At 51.8% G+C, this 16,006-nt stretch overlaps 7 non-coding genes across 7 annotated transcripts; all 7 read right to left on the minus strand.

Annotated features, from left to right (window-relative positions):
* Positions 1 to 1,376: 1,376 nt before the first annotated feature.
* On the minus strand, positions 1,377 to 1,539 carry LOC126458698 (U1 spliceosomal RNA). Its single transcript, XR_007585691.1, has one exon. It is a non-coding gene; the product is annotated as a U1 spliceosomal RNA (small nuclear RNA).
* Positions 1,540 to 3,696: 2,157 nt separating this feature from the next.
* LOC126458699 (U1 spliceosomal RNA) lies at positions 3,697 to 3,859 on the minus strand. Its single transcript, XR_007585692.1, has one exon. It is a non-coding gene; the product is annotated as a U1 spliceosomal RNA (small nuclear RNA).
* A 2,157-nt stretch (positions 3,860 to 6,016) lies between these two features.
* On the minus strand, positions 6,017 to 6,179 carry LOC126458701 (U1 spliceosomal RNA). Its single transcript, XR_007585693.1, has one exon. It is a non-coding gene; the product is annotated as a U1 spliceosomal RNA (small nuclear RNA).
* Positions 6,180 to 8,336: 2,157 nt separating this feature from the next.
* Positions 8,337 to 8,499, minus strand: LOC126458702 (U1 spliceosomal RNA). Its single transcript, XR_007585694.1, has one exon. It is a non-coding gene; the product is annotated as a U1 spliceosomal RNA (small nuclear RNA).
* A 2,157-nt stretch (positions 8,500 to 10,656) lies between these two features.
* LOC126458703 (U1 spliceosomal RNA) lies at positions 10,657 to 10,819 on the minus strand. The gene has a single exon (XR_007585696.1). It is a non-coding gene; the product is annotated as a U1 spliceosomal RNA (small nuclear RNA).
* Positions 10,820 to 12,976: 2,157 nt separating this feature from the next.
* On the minus strand, positions 12,977 to 13,139 carry LOC126458704 (U1 spliceosomal RNA). Its single transcript, XR_007585697.1, has one exon. It is a non-coding gene; the product is annotated as a U1 spliceosomal RNA (small nuclear RNA).
* A 2,157-nt stretch (positions 13,140 to 15,296) lies between these two features.
* On the minus strand, positions 15,297 to 15,459 carry LOC126458705 (U1 spliceosomal RNA). Its single transcript, XR_007585698.1, has one exon. It is a non-coding gene; the product is annotated as a U1 spliceosomal RNA (small nuclear RNA).
* Positions 15,460 to 16,006: the final 547 nt, after the last annotated feature.

The raw sequence follows: 16,006 nt of genomic DNA on the forward strand, positions 1-16,006 counted from the left end.
TTCAGCTGTGTCGGGTTGATTTCGAAGATGCAGATTAATTGTGCGGTATTTGGTAAACGATTGATACCTTGTAGCAATCTTGGCTTAGACGTGGATTAGGTAAAGATAAAACTAAATTGCTTTTTGTTTGTAAACACAACACGTCAGGTGTGTAACAAAGCGATGGGAAACAAGGAAGTCTCTTTTCTGTGAATGTAGTGATGCAACAACGAATTCACTGAGGGCTACCCGTTTCTGCAATTAGTAATTTATTGAAACTGCCGCTATTACGCGTCTGTCAATGTAGAACTGTGTGTGTTACAGAAGGCACTGTTCGGATATTTTGTCAGTGAGTAGGGAGAAATTGTGTTTTTAATTACACTTGTTACAGATGTTATTTCCATTCCATTCGAAACCTATCTGTTCTCACTCCAAGGGCGCCCATACGACAGACAGTTTGTACAGGGGGTGGGGGACGGCTGAATCTGGAGGTATGGTGTACTTTTAATATTTTGGAAGACGAATAGCGAGCTTGTAAAGAGGCCATAAACAGATTTGAAGTTCCGAACCTGGTAAAGACGTGTGTAATACAGACCTTTTGACTCGATTTCTTGCAAGAAAAACACCTGATAACATTGCGTTTTCTACTTTCCCTGGGAGCCCCGAGTACAGGCGAAACACAACACCTGCGACGACAAGACATTCCTTACAGAAAGTAAACGCTCACTGTCGTGGCCTAATAAACAGCCTACAGCGGTTCTCGTCCCATCACCGAATTTGAGCAACGCTGGCCCTCGTTGTCAGTGTGGCCGCCTGGGAGCACAAGTGGCTGTTGCCTAGAATTTCTCTTCCCCGTTTTCGGTACAGTTGGCCACGTCATTTCACATCCCCGCAAGCTCCTCAAGTGCCGCAAGTCTGCAAGTCTCGGGACGCTACGCTAGACGCTTGCTGCCGGCCCCCTCATGTACCTGGCCACAGACGACAAAGCGTTCGGCTGGGCGACGCCTCGTGTACGCCGGCTCGCGCCACCGCGGTCGCCGCGCGTGCAGGGAATGCCGCGCCGTCCAATTGCGTTTGGCGCGCATTCCCCTGATGGACAGAGAAAGCCAAAAGTCGCCGTTCGGCCATTAATGTGGATGTCGTACCAGAGTTAGACCGCTTGTGCCATCTCGCGGCTGCCGCTGCTACTACTGGTGCGCGTCCCCCGCGCTTATCGAACAGACAGTGTGCTCTGGCTCTGGGTTTGACGCCAGGTCGACGCAGACGTGTGGTACGCGCGTAGCGCGAGTGCTGCTGCGTTTGGCAGTCCCTTGCGGAACACGTTGCTGGCCGAGTGCTCAGACGCACTAGTTACCGACTGCTACCACAGAATACTGCGTTTGCAATTGAAATAGACACCGGGACAGCGCGAACGCAAGTCCCGACTACCAAAAATTATGCGCCCGAGTTACTCACATTTGGAGTAATCGCGGGGGTCAGCTCGACCGAAGTGCAATGGAAGGGCCTCACCCCGGAGGAACCGCCTTCATGATCACGGTATCCCCTACGCCAGGTAAGTATGCATTCGTCGCGCCACAGGCGAGAATTTGTAGTGCCTCGCGCTATCGAGATGTAACGAGAGCTCCTGACGTTTCCGCAATCGGCGAACAGAATGGTGGCCGTCCATGTACCTGTCTCCTTACAAGAGAGCTATTGGCTGTCGAGTTAGATGGCAGACAGTCGCAACAACGCTCCTCTGCCGAGAAAAACGATGCATTTTGTGCGAGCAGCACCATACGGCTCGCGGCGCCGGCCGCTGCTGGGGTTAATTTACCGTTCCCTCCGGAAGATGGCGGGCCAAGTCCGGGTTGCCGCCTCCGGGCCCTCCTCTCCGTCTCCAACGAGCCCTCTTCCTCGGCTGTTGAAACCGCGAATGCGATCTGCGGAATGAGTGCTTTTTGCAGCCACAATGCAAGCCACACTTTACTTTCGCTCCTTCCAGGAGAGCCCTTAGTGCTAGCAAATACGGCAGCATTGTCACGCGCGGTCGACTGTCGCCGAGCAACTGAAGGACCACAGCTCAGACTGTCAGATGTTCTAAGAGAGCTGGATGCACTCGTGAGTGTTGTGCGCGACGAACAAACAGGACGTCAGTGAACTCCAAGAACGAACATCAGCCAGCACGTTCGACATTCGACGCCGAGTAACAGAAGACACTTAAAAGGTAACACTTCTTTTTGCTTCTCCTTCCGAGTAGGACGTGGAAAGCTCGATCGAATATTTGTGCAAATTTTCATTCGGAATATGGACATATTTTCTTCGCGCATAAGAGAGAAAAATAAAGTCTCATCCATGACAACATTTCAGCTGTGTCGGGTTGATTTCGAAGATGCAGATTAATTGTGCGGTATTTGGTAAACGATTGATACCTTGTAGCAATCTTGGCTTAGACGTGGATTAGGTAAAGATAAAACTAAATTGCTTTTTGTTTGTAAACACAACACGTCAGGTGTGTAACAAAGCGATGGGAAACAAGGAAGTCTCTTTTCTGTGAATGTAGTGATGCAACAACGAATTCACTGAGGGCTACCCGTTTCTGCAATTAGTAATTTATTGAAACTGCCGCTATTACGCGTCTGTCAATGTAGAACTGTGTGTGTTACAGAAGGCACTGTTCGGATATTTTGTCAGTGAGTAGGGAGAAATTGTGTTTTTAATTACACTTGTTACAGATGTTATTTCCATTCCATTCGAAACCTATCTGTTCTCACTCCAAGGGCGCCCATACGACAGACAGTTTGTACAGGGGGTGGGGGACGGCTGAATCTGGAGGTATGGTGTACTTTTAATATTTTGGAAGACGAATAGCGAGCTTGTAAAGAGGCCATAAACAGATTTGAAGTTCCGAACCTGGTAAAGACGTGTGTAATACAGACCTTTTGACTCGATTTCTTGCAAGAAAAACACCTGATAACATTGCGTTTTCTACTTTCCCTGGGAGCCCCGAGTACAGGCGAAACACAACACCTGCGACGACAAGACATTCCTTACAGAAAGTAAACGCTCACTGTCGTGGCCTAATAAACAGCCTACAGCGGTTCTCGTCCCATCACCGAATTTGAGCAACGCTGGCCCTCGTTGTCAGTGTGGCCGCCTGGGAGCACAAGTGGCTGTTGCCTAGAATTTCTCTTCCCCGTTTTCGGTACAGTTGGCCACGTCATTTCACATCCCCGCAAGCTCCTCAAGTGCCGCAAGTCTGCAAGTCTCGGGACGCTACGCTAGACGCTTGCTGCCGGCCCCCTCATGTACCTGGCCACAGACGACAAAGCGTTCGGCTGGGCGACGCCTCGTGTACGCCGGCTCGCGCCACCGCGGTCGCCGCGCGTGCAGGGAATGCCGCGCCGTCCAATTGCGTTTGGCGCGCATTCCCCTGATGGACAGAGAAAGCCAAAAGTCGCCGTTCGGCCATTAATGTGGATGTCGTACCAGAGTTAGACCGCTTGTGCCATCTCGCGGCTGCCGCTGCTACTACTGGTGCGCGTCCCCCGCGCTTATCGAACAGACAGTGTGCTCTGGCTCTGGGTTTGACGCCAGGTCGACGCAGACGTGTGGTACGCGCGTAGCGCGAGTGCTGCTGCGTTTGGCAGTCCCTTGCGGAACACGTTGCTGGCCGAGTGCTCAGACGCACTAGTTACCGACTGCTACCACAGAATACTGCGTTTGCAATTGAAATAGACACCGGGACAGCGCGAACGCAAGTCCCGACTACCAAAAATTATGCGCCCGAGTTACTCACATTTGGAGTAATCGCGGGGGTCAGCTCGACCGAAGTGCAATGGAAGGGCCTCACCCCGGAGGAACCGCCTTCATGATCACGGTATCCCCTACGCCAGGTAAGTATGCATTCGTCGCGCCACAGGCGAGAATTTGTAGTGCCTCGCGCTATCGAGATGTAACGAGAGCTCCTGACGTTTCCGCAATCGGCGAACAGAATGGTGGCCGTCCATGTACCTGTCTCCTTACAAGAGAGCTATTGGCTGTCGAGTTAGATGGCAGACAGTCGCAACAACGCTCCTCTGCCGAGAAAAACGATGCATTTTGTGCGAGCAGCACCATACGGCTCGCGGCGCCGGCCGCTGCTGGGGTTAATTTACCGTTCCCTCCGGAAGATGGCGGGCCAAGTCCGGGTTGCCGCCTCCGGGCCCTCCTCTCCGTCTCCAACGAGCCCTCTTCCTCGGCTGTTGAAACCGCGAATGCGATCTGCGGAATGAGTGCTTTTTGCAGCCACAATGCAAGCCACACTTTACTTTCGCTCCTTCCAGGAGAGCCCTTAGTGCTAGCAAATACGGCAGCATTGTCACGCGCGGTCGACTGTCGCCGAGCAACTGAAGGACCACAGCTCAGACTGTCAGATGTTCTAAGAGAGCTGGATGCACTCGTGAGTGTTGTGCGCGACGAACAAACAGGACGTCAGTGAACTCCAAGAACGAACATCAGCCAGCACGTTCGACATTCGACGCCGAGTAACAGAAGACACTTAAAAGGTAACACTTCTTTTTGCTTCTCCTTCCGAGTAGGACGTGGAAAGCTCGATCGAATATTTGTGCAAATTTTCATTCGGAATATGGACATATTTTCTTCGCGCATAAGAGAGAAAAATAAAGTCTCATCCATGACAACATTTCAGCTGTGTCGGGTTGATTTCGAAGATGCAGATTAATTGTGCGGTATTTGGTAAACGATTGATACCTTGTAGCAATCTTGGCTTAGACGTGGATTAGGTAAAGATAAAACTAAATTGCTTTTTGTTTGTAAACACAACACGTCAGGTGTGTAACAAAGCGATGGGAAACAAGGAAGTCTCTTTTCTGTGAATGTAGTGATGCAACAACGAATTCACTGAGGGCTACCCGTTTCTGCAATTAGTAATTTATTGAAACTGCCGCTATTACGCGTCTGTCAATGTAGAACTGTGTGTGTTACAGAAGGCACTGTTCGGATATTTTGTCAGTGAGTAGGGAGAAATTGTGTTTTTAATTACACTTGTTACAGATGTTATTTCCATTCCATTCGAAACCTATCTGTTCTCACTCCAAGGGCGCCCATACGACAGACAGTTTGTACAGGGGGTGGGGGACGGCTGAATCTGGAGGTATGGTGTACTTTTAATATTTTGGAAGACGAATAGCGAGCTTGTAAAGAGGCCATAAACAGATTTGAAGTTCCGAACCTGGTAAAGACGTGTGTAATACAGACCTTTTGACTCGATTTCTTGCAAGAAAAACACCTGATAACATTGCGTTTTCTACTTTCCCTGGGAGCCCCGAGTACAGGCGAAACACAACACCTGCGACGACAAGACATTCCTTACAGAAAGTAAACGCTCACTGTCGTGGCCTAATAAACAGCCTACAGCGGTTCTCGTCCCATCACCGAATTTGAGCAACGCTGGCCCTCGTTGTCAGTGTGGCCGCCTGGGAGCACAAGTGGCTGTTGCCTAGAATTTCTCTTCCCCGTTTTCGGTACAGTTGGCCACGTCATTTCACATCCCCGCAAGCTCCTCAAGTGCCGCAAGTCTGCAAGTCTCGGGACGCTACGCTAGACGCTTGCTGCCGGCCCCCTCATGTACCTGGCCACAGACGACAAAGCGTTCGGCTGGGCGACGCCTCGTGTACGCCGGCTCGCGCCACCGCGGTCGCCGCGCGTGCAGGGAATGCCGCGCCGTCCAATTGCGTTTGGCGCGCATTCCCCTGATGGACAGAGAAAGCCAAAAGTCGCCGTTCGGCCATTAATGTGGATGTCGTACCAGAGTTAGACCGCTTGTGCCATCTCGCGGCTGCCGCTGCTACTACTGGTGCGCGTCCCCCGCGCTTATCGAACAGACAGTGTGCTCTGGCTCTGGGTTTGACGCCAGGTCGACGCAGACGTGTGGTACGCGCGTAGCGCGAGTGCTGCTGCGTTTGGCAGTCCCTTGCGGAACACGTTGCTGGCCGAGTGCTCAGACGCACTAGTTACCGACTGCTACCACAGAATACTGCGTTTGCAATTGAAATAGACACCGGGACAGCGCGAACGCAAGTCCCGACTACCAAAAATTATGCGCCCGAGTTACTCACATTTGGAGTAATCGCGGGGGTCAGCTCGACCGAAGTGCAATGGAAGGGCCTCACCCCGGAGGAACCGCCTTCATGATCACGGTATCCCCTACGCCAGGTAAGTATGCATTCGTCGCGCCACAGGCGAGAATTTGTAGTGCCTCGCGCTATCGAGATGTAACGAGAGCTCCTGACGTTTCCGCAATCGGCGAACAGAATGGTGGCCGTCCATGTACCTGTCTCCTTACAAGAGAGCTATTGGCTGTCGAGTTAGATGGCAGACAGTCGCAACAACGCTCCTCTGCCGAGAAAAACGATGCATTTTGTGCGAGCAGCACCATACGGCTCGCGGCGCCGGCCGCTGCTGGGGTTAATTTACCGTTCCCTCCGGAAGATGGCGGGCCAAGTCCGGGTTGCCGCCTCCGGGCCCTCCTCTCCGTCTCCAACGAGCCCTCTTCCTCGGCTGTTGAAACCGCGAATGCGATCTGCGGAATGAGTGCTTTTTGCAGCCACAATGCAAGCCACACTTTACTTTCGCTCCTTCCAGGAGAGCCCTTAGTGCTAGCAAATACGGCAGCATTGTCACGCGCGGTCGACTGTCGCCGAGCAACTGAAGGACCACAGCTCAGACTGTCAGATGTTCTAAGAGAGCTGGATGCACTCGTGAGTGTTGTGCGCGACGAACAAACAGGACGTCAGTGAACTCCAAGAACGAACATCAGCCAGCACGTTCGACATTCGACGCCGAGTAACAGAAGACACTTAAAAGGTAACACTTCTTTTTGCTTCTCCTTCCGAGTAGGACGTGGAAAGCTCGATCGAATATTTGTGCAAATTTTCATTCGGAATATGGACATATTTTCTTCGCGCATAAGAGAGAAAAATAAAGTCTCATCCATGACAACATTTCAGCTGTGTCGGGTTGATTTCGAAGATGCAGATTAATTGTGCGGTATTTGGTAAACGATTGATACCTTGTAGCAATCTTGGCTTAGACGTGGATTAGGTAAAGATAAAACTAAATTGCTTTTTGTTTGTAAACACAACACGTCAGGTGTGTAACAAAGCGATGGGAAACAAGGAAGTCTCTTTTCTGTGAATGTAGTGATGCAACAACGAATTCACTGAGGGCTACCCGTTTCTGCAATTAGTAATTTATTGAAACTGCCGCTATTACGCGTCTGTCAATGTAGAACTGTGTGTGTTACAGAAGGCACTGTTCGGATATTTTGTCAGTGAGTAGGGAGAAATTGTGTTTTTAATTACACTTGTTACAGATGTTATTTCCATTCCATTCGAAACCTATCTGTTCTCACTCCAAGGGCGCCCATACGACAGACAGTTTGTACAGGGGGTGGGGGACGGCTGAATCTGGAGGTATGGTGTACTTTTAATATTTTGGAAGACGAATAGCGAGCTTGTAAAGAGGCCATAAACAGATTTGAAGTTCCGAACCTGGTAAAGACGTGTGTAATACAGACCTTTTGACTCGATTTCTTGCAAGAAAAACACCTGATAACATTGCGTTTTCTACTTTCCCTGGGAGCCCCGAGTACAGGCGAAACACAACACCTGCGACGACAAGACATTCCTTACAGAAAGTAAACGCTCACTGTCGTGGCCTAATAAACAGCCTACAGCGGTTCTCGTCCCATCACCGAATTTGAGCAACGCTGGCCCTCGTTGTCAGTGTGGCCGCCTGGGAGCACAAGTGGCTGTTGCCTAGAATTTCTCTTCCCCGTTTTCGGTACAGTTGGCCACGTCATTTCACATCCCCGCAAGCTCCTCAAGTGCCGCAAGTCTGCAAGTCTCGGGACGCTACGCTAGACGCTTGCTGCCGGCCCCCTCATGTACCTGGCCACAGACGACAAAGCGTTCGGCTGGGCGACGCCTCGTGTACGCCGGCTCGCGCCACCGCGGTCGCCGCGCGTGCAGGGAATGCCGCGCCGTCCAATTGCGTTTGGCGCGCATTCCCCTGATGGACAGAGAAAGCCAAAAGTCGCCGTTCGGCCATTAATGTGGATGTCGTACCAGAGTTAGACCGCTTGTGCCATCTCGCGGCTGCCGCTGCTACTACTGGTGCGCGTCCCCCGCGCTTATCGAACAGACAGTGTGCTCTGGCTCTGGGTTTGACGCCAGGTCGACGCAGACGTGTGGTACGCGCGTAGCGCGAGTGCTGCTGCGTTTGGCAGTCCCTTGCGGAACACGTTGCTGGCCGAGTGCTCAGACGCACTAGTTACCGACTGCTACCACAGAATACTGCGTTTGCAATTGAAATAGACACCGGGACAGCGCGAACGCAAGTCCCGACTACCAAAAATTATGCGCCCGAGTTACTCACATTTGGAGTAATCGCGGGGGTCAGCTCGACCGAAGTGCAATGGAAGGGCCTCACCCCGGAGGAACCGCCTTCATGATCACGGTATCCCCTACGCCAGGTAAGTATGCATTCGTCGCGCCACAGGCGAGAATTTGTAGTGCCTCGCGCTATCGAGATGTAACGAGAGCTCCTGACGTTTCCGCAATCGGCGAACAGAATGGTGGCCGTCCATGTACCTGTCTCCTTACAAGAGAGCTATTGGCTGTCGAGTTAGATGGCAGACAGTCGCAACAACGCTCCTCTGCCGAGAAAAACGATGCATTTTGTGCGAGCAGCACCATACGGCTCGCGGCGCCGGCCGCTGCTGGGGTTAATTTACCGTTCCCTCCGGAAGATGGCGGGCCAAGTCCGGGTTGCCGCCTCCGGGCCCTCCTCTCCGTCTCCAACGAGCCCTCTTCCTCGGCTGTTGAAACCGCGAATGCGATCTGCGGAATGAGTGCTTTTTGCAGCCACAATGCAAGCCACACTTTACTTTCGCTCCTTCCAGGAGAGCCCTTAGTGCTAGCAAATACGGCAGCATTGTCACGCGCGGTCGACTGTCGCCGAGCAACTGAAGGACCACAGCTCAGACTGTCAGATGTTCTAAGAGAGCTGGATGCACTCGTGAGTGTTGTGCGCGACGAACAAACAGGACGTCAGTGAACTCCAAGAACGAACATCAGCCAGCACGTTCGACATTCGACGCCGAGTAACAGAAGACACTTAAAAGGTAACACTTCTTTTTGCTTCTCCTTCCGAGTAGGACGTGGAAAGCTCGATCGAATATTTGTGCAAATTTTCATTCGGAATATGGACATATTTTCTTCGCGCATAAGAGAGAAAAATAAAGTCTCATCCATGACAACATTTCAGCTGTGTCGGGTTGATTTCGAAGATGCAGATTAATTGTGCGGTATTTGGTAAACGATTGATACCTTGTAGCAATCTTGGCTTAGACGTGGATTAGGTAAAGATAAAACTAAATTGCTTTTTGTTTGTAAACACAACACGTCAGGTGTGTAACAAAGCGATGGGAAACAAGGAAGTCTCTTTTCTGTGAATGTAGTGATGCAACAACGAATTCACTGAGGGCTACCCGTTTCTGCAATTAGTAATTTATTGAAACTGCCGCTATTACGCGTCTGTCAATGTAGAACTGTGTGTGTTACAGAAGGCACTGTTCGGATATTTTGTCAGTGAGTAGGGAGAAATTGTGTTTTTAATTACACTTGTTACAGATGTTATTTCCATTCCATTCGAAACCTATCTGTTCTCACTCCAAGGGCGCCCATACGACAGACAGTTTGTACAGGGGGTGGGGGACGGCTGAATCTGGAGGTATGGTGTACTTTTAATATTTTGGAAGACGAATAGCGAGCTTGTAAAGAGGCCATAAACAGATTTGAAGTTCCGAACCTGGTAAAGACGTGTGTAATACAGACCTTTTGACTCGATTTCTTGCAAGAAAAACACCTGATAACATTGCGTTTTCTACTTTCCCTGGGAGCCCCGAGTACAGGCGAAACACAACACCTGCGACGACAAGACATTCCTTACAGAAAGTAAACGCTCACTGTCGTGGCCTAATAAACAGCCTACAGCGGTTCTCGTCCCATCACCGAATTTGAGCAACGCTGGCCCTCGTTGTCAGTGTGGCCGCCTGGGAGCACAAGTGGCTGTTGCCTAGAATTTCTCTTCCCCGTTTTCGGTACAGTTGGCCACGTCATTTCACATCCCCGCAAGCTCCTCAAGTGCCGCAAGTCTGCAAGTCTCGGGACGCTACGCTAGACGCTTGCTGCCGGCCCCCTCATGTACCTGGCCACAGACGACAAAGCGTTCGGCTGGGCGACGCCTCGTGTACGCCGGCTCGCGCCACCGCGGTCGCCGCGCGTGCAGGGAATGCCGCGCCGTCCAATTGCGTTTGGCGCGCATTCCCCTGATGGACAGAGAAAGCCAAAAGTCGCCGTTCGGCCATTAATGTGGATGTCGTACCAGAGTTAGACCGCTTGTGCCATCTCGCGGCTGCCGCTGCTACTACTGGTGCGCGTCCCCCGCGCTTATCGAACAGACAGTGTGCTCTGGCTCTGGGTTTGACGCCAGGTCGACGCAGACGTGTGGTACGCGCGTAGCGCGAGTGCTGCTGCGTTTGGCAGTCCCTTGCGGAACACGTTGCTGGCCGAGTGCTCAGACGCACTAGTTACCGACTGCTACCACAGAATACTGCGTTTGCAATTGAAATAGACACCGGGACAGCGCGAACGCAAGTCCCGACTACCAAAAATTATGCGCCCGAGTTACTCACATTTGGAGTAATCGCGGGGGTCAGCTCGACCGAAGTGCAATGGAAGGGCCTCACCCCGGAGGAACCGCCTTCATGATCACGGTATCCCCTACGCCAGGTAAGTATGCATTCGTCGCGCCACAGGCGAGAATTTGTAGTGCCTCGCGCTATCGAGATGTAACGAGAGCTCCTGACGTTTCCGCAATCGGCGAACAGAATGGTGGCCGTCCATGTACCTGTCTCCTTACAAGAGAGCTATTGGCTGTCGAGTTAGATGGCAGACAGTCGCAACAACGCTCCTCTGCCGAGAAAAACGATGCATTTTGTGCGAGCAGCACCATACGGCTCGCGGCGCCGGCCGCTGCTGGGGTTAATTTACCGTTCCCTCCGGAAGATGGCGGGCCAAGTCCGGGTTGCCGCCTCCGGGCCCTCCTCTCCGTCTCCAACGAGCCCTCTTCCTCGGCTGTTGAAACCGCGAATGCGATCTGCGGAATGAGTGCTTTTTGCAGCCACAATGCAAGCCACACTTTACTTTCGCTCCTTCCAGGAGAGCCCTTAGTGCTAGCAAATACGGCAGCATTGTCACGCGCGGTCGACTGTCGCCGAGCAACTGAAGGACCACAGCTCAGACTGTCAGATGTTCTAAGAGAGCTGGATGCACTCGTGAGTGTTGTGCGCGACGAACAAACAGGACGTCAGTGAACTCCAAGAACGAACATCAGCCAGCACGTTCGACATTCGACGCCGAGTAACAGAAGACACTTAAAAGGTAACACTTCTTTTTGCTTCTCCTTCCGAGTAGGACGTGGAAAGCTCGATCGAATATTTGTGCAAATTTTCATTCGGAATATGGACATATTTTCTTCGCGCATAAGAGAGAAAAATAAAGTCTCATCCATGACAACATTTCAGCTGTGTCGGGTTGATTTCGAAGATGCAGATTAATTGTGCGGTATTTGGTAAACGATTGATACCTTGTAGCAATCTTGGCTTAGACGTGGATTAGGTAAAGATAAAACTAAATTGCTTTTTGTTTGTAAACACAACACGTCAGGTGTGTAACAAAGCGATGGGAAACAAGGAAGTCTCTTTTCTGTGAATGTAGTGATGCAACAACGAATTCACTGAGGGCTACCCGTTTCTGCAATTAGTAATTTATTGAAACTGCCGCTATTACGCGTCTGTCAATGTAGAACTGTGTGTGTTACAGAAGGCACTGTTCGGATATTTTGTCAGTGAGTAGGGAGAAATTGTGTTTTTAATTACACTTGTTACAGATGTTATTTCCATTCCATTCGAAACCTATCTGTTCTCACTCCAAGGGCGCCCATACGACAGACAGTTTGTACAGGGGGTGGGGGACGGCTGAATCTGGAGGTATGGTGTACTTTTAATATTTTGGAAGACGAATAGCGAGCTTGTAAAGAGGCCATAAACAGATTTGAAGTTCCGAACCTGGTAAAGACGTGTGTAATACAGACCTTTTGACTCGATTTCTTGCAAGAAAAACACCTGATAACATTGCGTTTTCTACTTTCCCTGGGAGCCCCGAGTACAGGCGAAACACAACACCTGCGACGACAAGACATTCCTTACAGAAAGTAAACGCTCACTGTCGTGGCCTAATAAACAGCCTACAGCGGTTCTCGTCCCATCACCGAATTTGAGCAACGCTGGCCCTCGTTGTCAGTGTGGCCGCCTGGGAGCACAAGTGGCTGTTGCCTAGAATTTCTCTTCCCCGTTTTCGGTACAGTTGGCCACGTCATTTCACATCCCCGCAAGCTCCTCAAGTGCCGCAAGTCTGCAAGTCTCGGGACGCTACGCTAGACGCTTGCTGCCGGCCCCCTCATGTACCTGGCCACAGACGACAAAGCGTTCGGCTGGGCGACGCCTCGTGTACGCCGGCTCGCGCCACCGCGGTCGCCGCGCGTGCAGGGAATGCCGCGCCGTCCAATTGCGTTTGGCGCGCATTCCCCTGATGGACAGAGAAAGCCAAAAGTCGCCGTTCGGCCATTAATGTGGATGTCGTACCAGAGTTAGACCGCTTGTGCCATCTCGCGGCTGCCGCTGCTACTACTGGTGCGCGTCCCCCGCGCTTATCGAACAGACAGTGTGCTCTGGCTCTGGGTTTGACGCCAGGTCGACGCAGACGTGTGGTACGCGCGTAGCGCGAGTGCTGCTGCGTTTGGCAGTCCCTTGCGGAACACGTTGCTGGCCGAGTGCTCAGACGCACTAGTTACCGACTGCTACCACAGAATACTGCGTTTGCAATTGAAATAGACACCGGGACAGCGCGAACGCAAGTCCCGACTACCAAAAATTATGCGCCCGAGTTACTCACATTTGGAGTAATCGCGGGGGTCAGCTCGACCGAAGTGCAATGGAAGGGCCTCACCCCGGAGGAACCGCCTTCATGATCACGGTATCCCCTACGCCAGGTAAGTATGCATTCGTCGCGCCACAGGCGAGAATTTGTAGTGCCTCGCGCTATCGAGATGTAACGAGAGCTCCTGACGTTTCCGCAATCGGCGAACAGAATGGTGGCCGTCCATGTATCTGTCTCCTTACAAGAGAGCTATTGGCTGTCGAGTTAGATGGCAGACAGTCGCAACAACGCTCCTCTGCCGAGAAAAACGATGCATTTTGTGCGAGCAGCACCATACGGCTCGCGGCGCCGGCCGCTGCTGGGGTTAATTTACCGTTCCCTCCGGAAGATGGCGGGCCAAGTCCGGGTTGCCGCCTCCGGGCCCTCCTCTCCGTCTCCAACGAGCCCTCTTCCTCGGCTGTTGAAACCGCGAATGCGATCTGCGGAATGAGTGCTTTTTGCAGCCACAATGCAAGCCACACTTTACTTTCGCTCCTTCCAGGAGAGCCCTTAGTGCTAGCAAATACGGCAGCATTGTCACGCGCGGTCGACTGTCGCCGAGCAACTGAAGGACCACAGCTCAGACTGTCAGATGTTCTAAGAGAGCTGGATGCACTCGTGAGTGTTGTGCGCGACGAACAAACAGGACGTCAGTGAACTCCAAGAACGAACATCAGCCAGCACGTTCGACATTCGACGCCGAGTAACAGAAGACACTTAAAAGGTAACACTTCTTTTTGCTTCTCCTTCCGAGTAGGACGTGGAAAGCTCGATCGAATATTTGTGCAAATTTTCATTCGGAATATGGACATATTTTCTTCGCGCATAAGAGAGAAAAATAAAGTCTCATCCATGACAACATTTCAGCTGTGTCGGGTTGATTTCGAAGATGCAGATTAATTGTGCGGTATTTGGTAAACGATTGATACCTTGTAGCAATCTTGGCTTAGACGTGGATTAGGTAAAGATAAAACTAAATTGCTTTTTGTTTGTAAACACAACACGTCAGGTGTGTAACAAAGCGATGGGAAACAAGGAAGTCTCTTTTCTGTGAATGTAGTGATGCAACAACGAATTCACTGAGGGCTACCCGTTTCTGCAATTAGTAATTTATTGAAACTGCCGCTATTACGCGTCTGTCAATGTAGAACTGTGTGTGTTACAGAAGGCACTGTTCGGATATTTTGTCAGTGAGTAGGGAGAAATTGTGTTTTTAATTACACTTGTTACAGATGTTATTTCCATTCCATTCGAAACCTATCTGTTCTCACTCCAAGGGCGCCCATACGACAGACAGTTTGTACAGGGGGTGGGGGACGGCTGAATCTGGAGGTATGGTGTACTTTTAATATTTTGGAAGACGAATAGCGAGCTTGTAAAGAGGCCATAAACAGATTTGAAGTTCCGAACCTGGTAAAGACGTGTGTAATACAGACCTTTTGACTCGATTTCTTGCAAGAAAAACACCTGATAACATTGCGTTTTCTACTTTCCCTGGGAGCCCCGAGTACAGGCGAAACACAACACCTGCGACGACAAGACATTCCTTACAGAAAGTAAACGCTCACTGTCGTGGCCTAATAAACAGCCTACAGCGGTTCTCGTCCCATCACCGAATTTGAGCAACGCTGGCCCTCGTTGTCAGTGTGGCCGCCTGGGAGCACAAGTGGCTGTTGCCTAGAATTTCTCTTCCCCGTTTTCGGTACAGTTGGCCACGTCATTTCACATCCCCGCAAGCTCCTCAAGTGCCGCAAGTCTGCAAGTCTCGGGACGCTACGCTAGACGCTTGCTGCCGGCCCCCTCATGTACCTGGCCACAGACGACAAAGCGTTCGGCTGGGCGACGCCTCGTGTACGCCGGCTCGCGCCACCGCGGTCGCCGCGCGTGCAGGGAATGCCGCGCCGTCCAATTGCGTTTGGCGCGCATTCCCCTGATGGACAGAGAAAGCCAAAAGTCGCCGTTCGGCCATTAATGTGGATGTCGTACCAGAGTTAGACCGCTTGTGCCATCTCGCGGCTGCCGCTGCTACTACTGGTGCGCGTCCCCCGCGCTTATCGAACAGACAGTGTGCTCTGGCTCTGGGTTTGACGCCAGGTCGACGCAGACGTGTGGTACGCGCGTAGCGCGAGTGCTGCTGCGTTTGGCAGTCCCTTGCGGAACACGTTGCTGGCCGAGTGCTCAGACGCACTAGTTACCGACTGCTACCACAGAATACTGCGTTTGCAATTGAAATAGACACCGGGACAGCGCGAACGCAAGTCCCGACTACCAAAAATTATGCGCCCGAGTTACTCACATTTGGAGTAATCGCGGGGGTCAGCTCGACCGAAGTGCAATGGAAGGGCCTCACCCCGGAGGAACCGCCTTCATGATCACGGTATCCCCTACGCCAGGTAAGTATGCATTCGTCGCGCCACAGGCGAGAATTTGTAGTGCCTCGCGCTATCGAGATGTAACGAGAGCTCCTGACGTTTCCGCAATCGGCGAACAGAATGGTGGCCGTCCATGTATCTGTCTCCTTACAAGAGAGCTATTGGCTGTCGAGTTAGATGGCAGACAGTCGCAACAACGCTCCTCTGCCGAGAAAAACGATGCATTTTGTGCGAGCAGCACCATACGGCTCGCGGCGCCGGCCGCTGCTGGGGTTAATTTACCGTTCCCTCCGGAAGATGGCGGGCCAAGTCCGGGTTGCCGCCTCCGGGCCCTCCTCTCCGTCTCCAACGAGCCCTCTTCCTCGGCTGTTGAAACCGCGAATGCGATCTGCGGAATGAGTGCTTTTTGCAGCCACAATGCAAGCCACACTTTACTTTCGCTCCTTCCAGGAGAGCCCTTAGTGCTAGCAAATACGGCAGCATTGTCACGCGCGGTCGACTGTCGCCGAGCAACTGAAGGACCACAGCTCAGACTGTCAGATGTTCTAAGAGAGCTGGATGCACTCGTGAGTGTTG

Source organism: Schistocerca serialis, chromosome 2, assembly GCF_023864345.2.
Source record: "Schistocerca serialis cubense isolate TAMUIC-IGC-003099 chromosome 2, iqSchSeri2.2, whole genome shotgun sequence".
Taxonomy (NCBI): Eukaryota; Metazoa; Arthropoda; class Insecta; order Orthoptera; family Acrididae; genus Schistocerca; species Schistocerca serialis.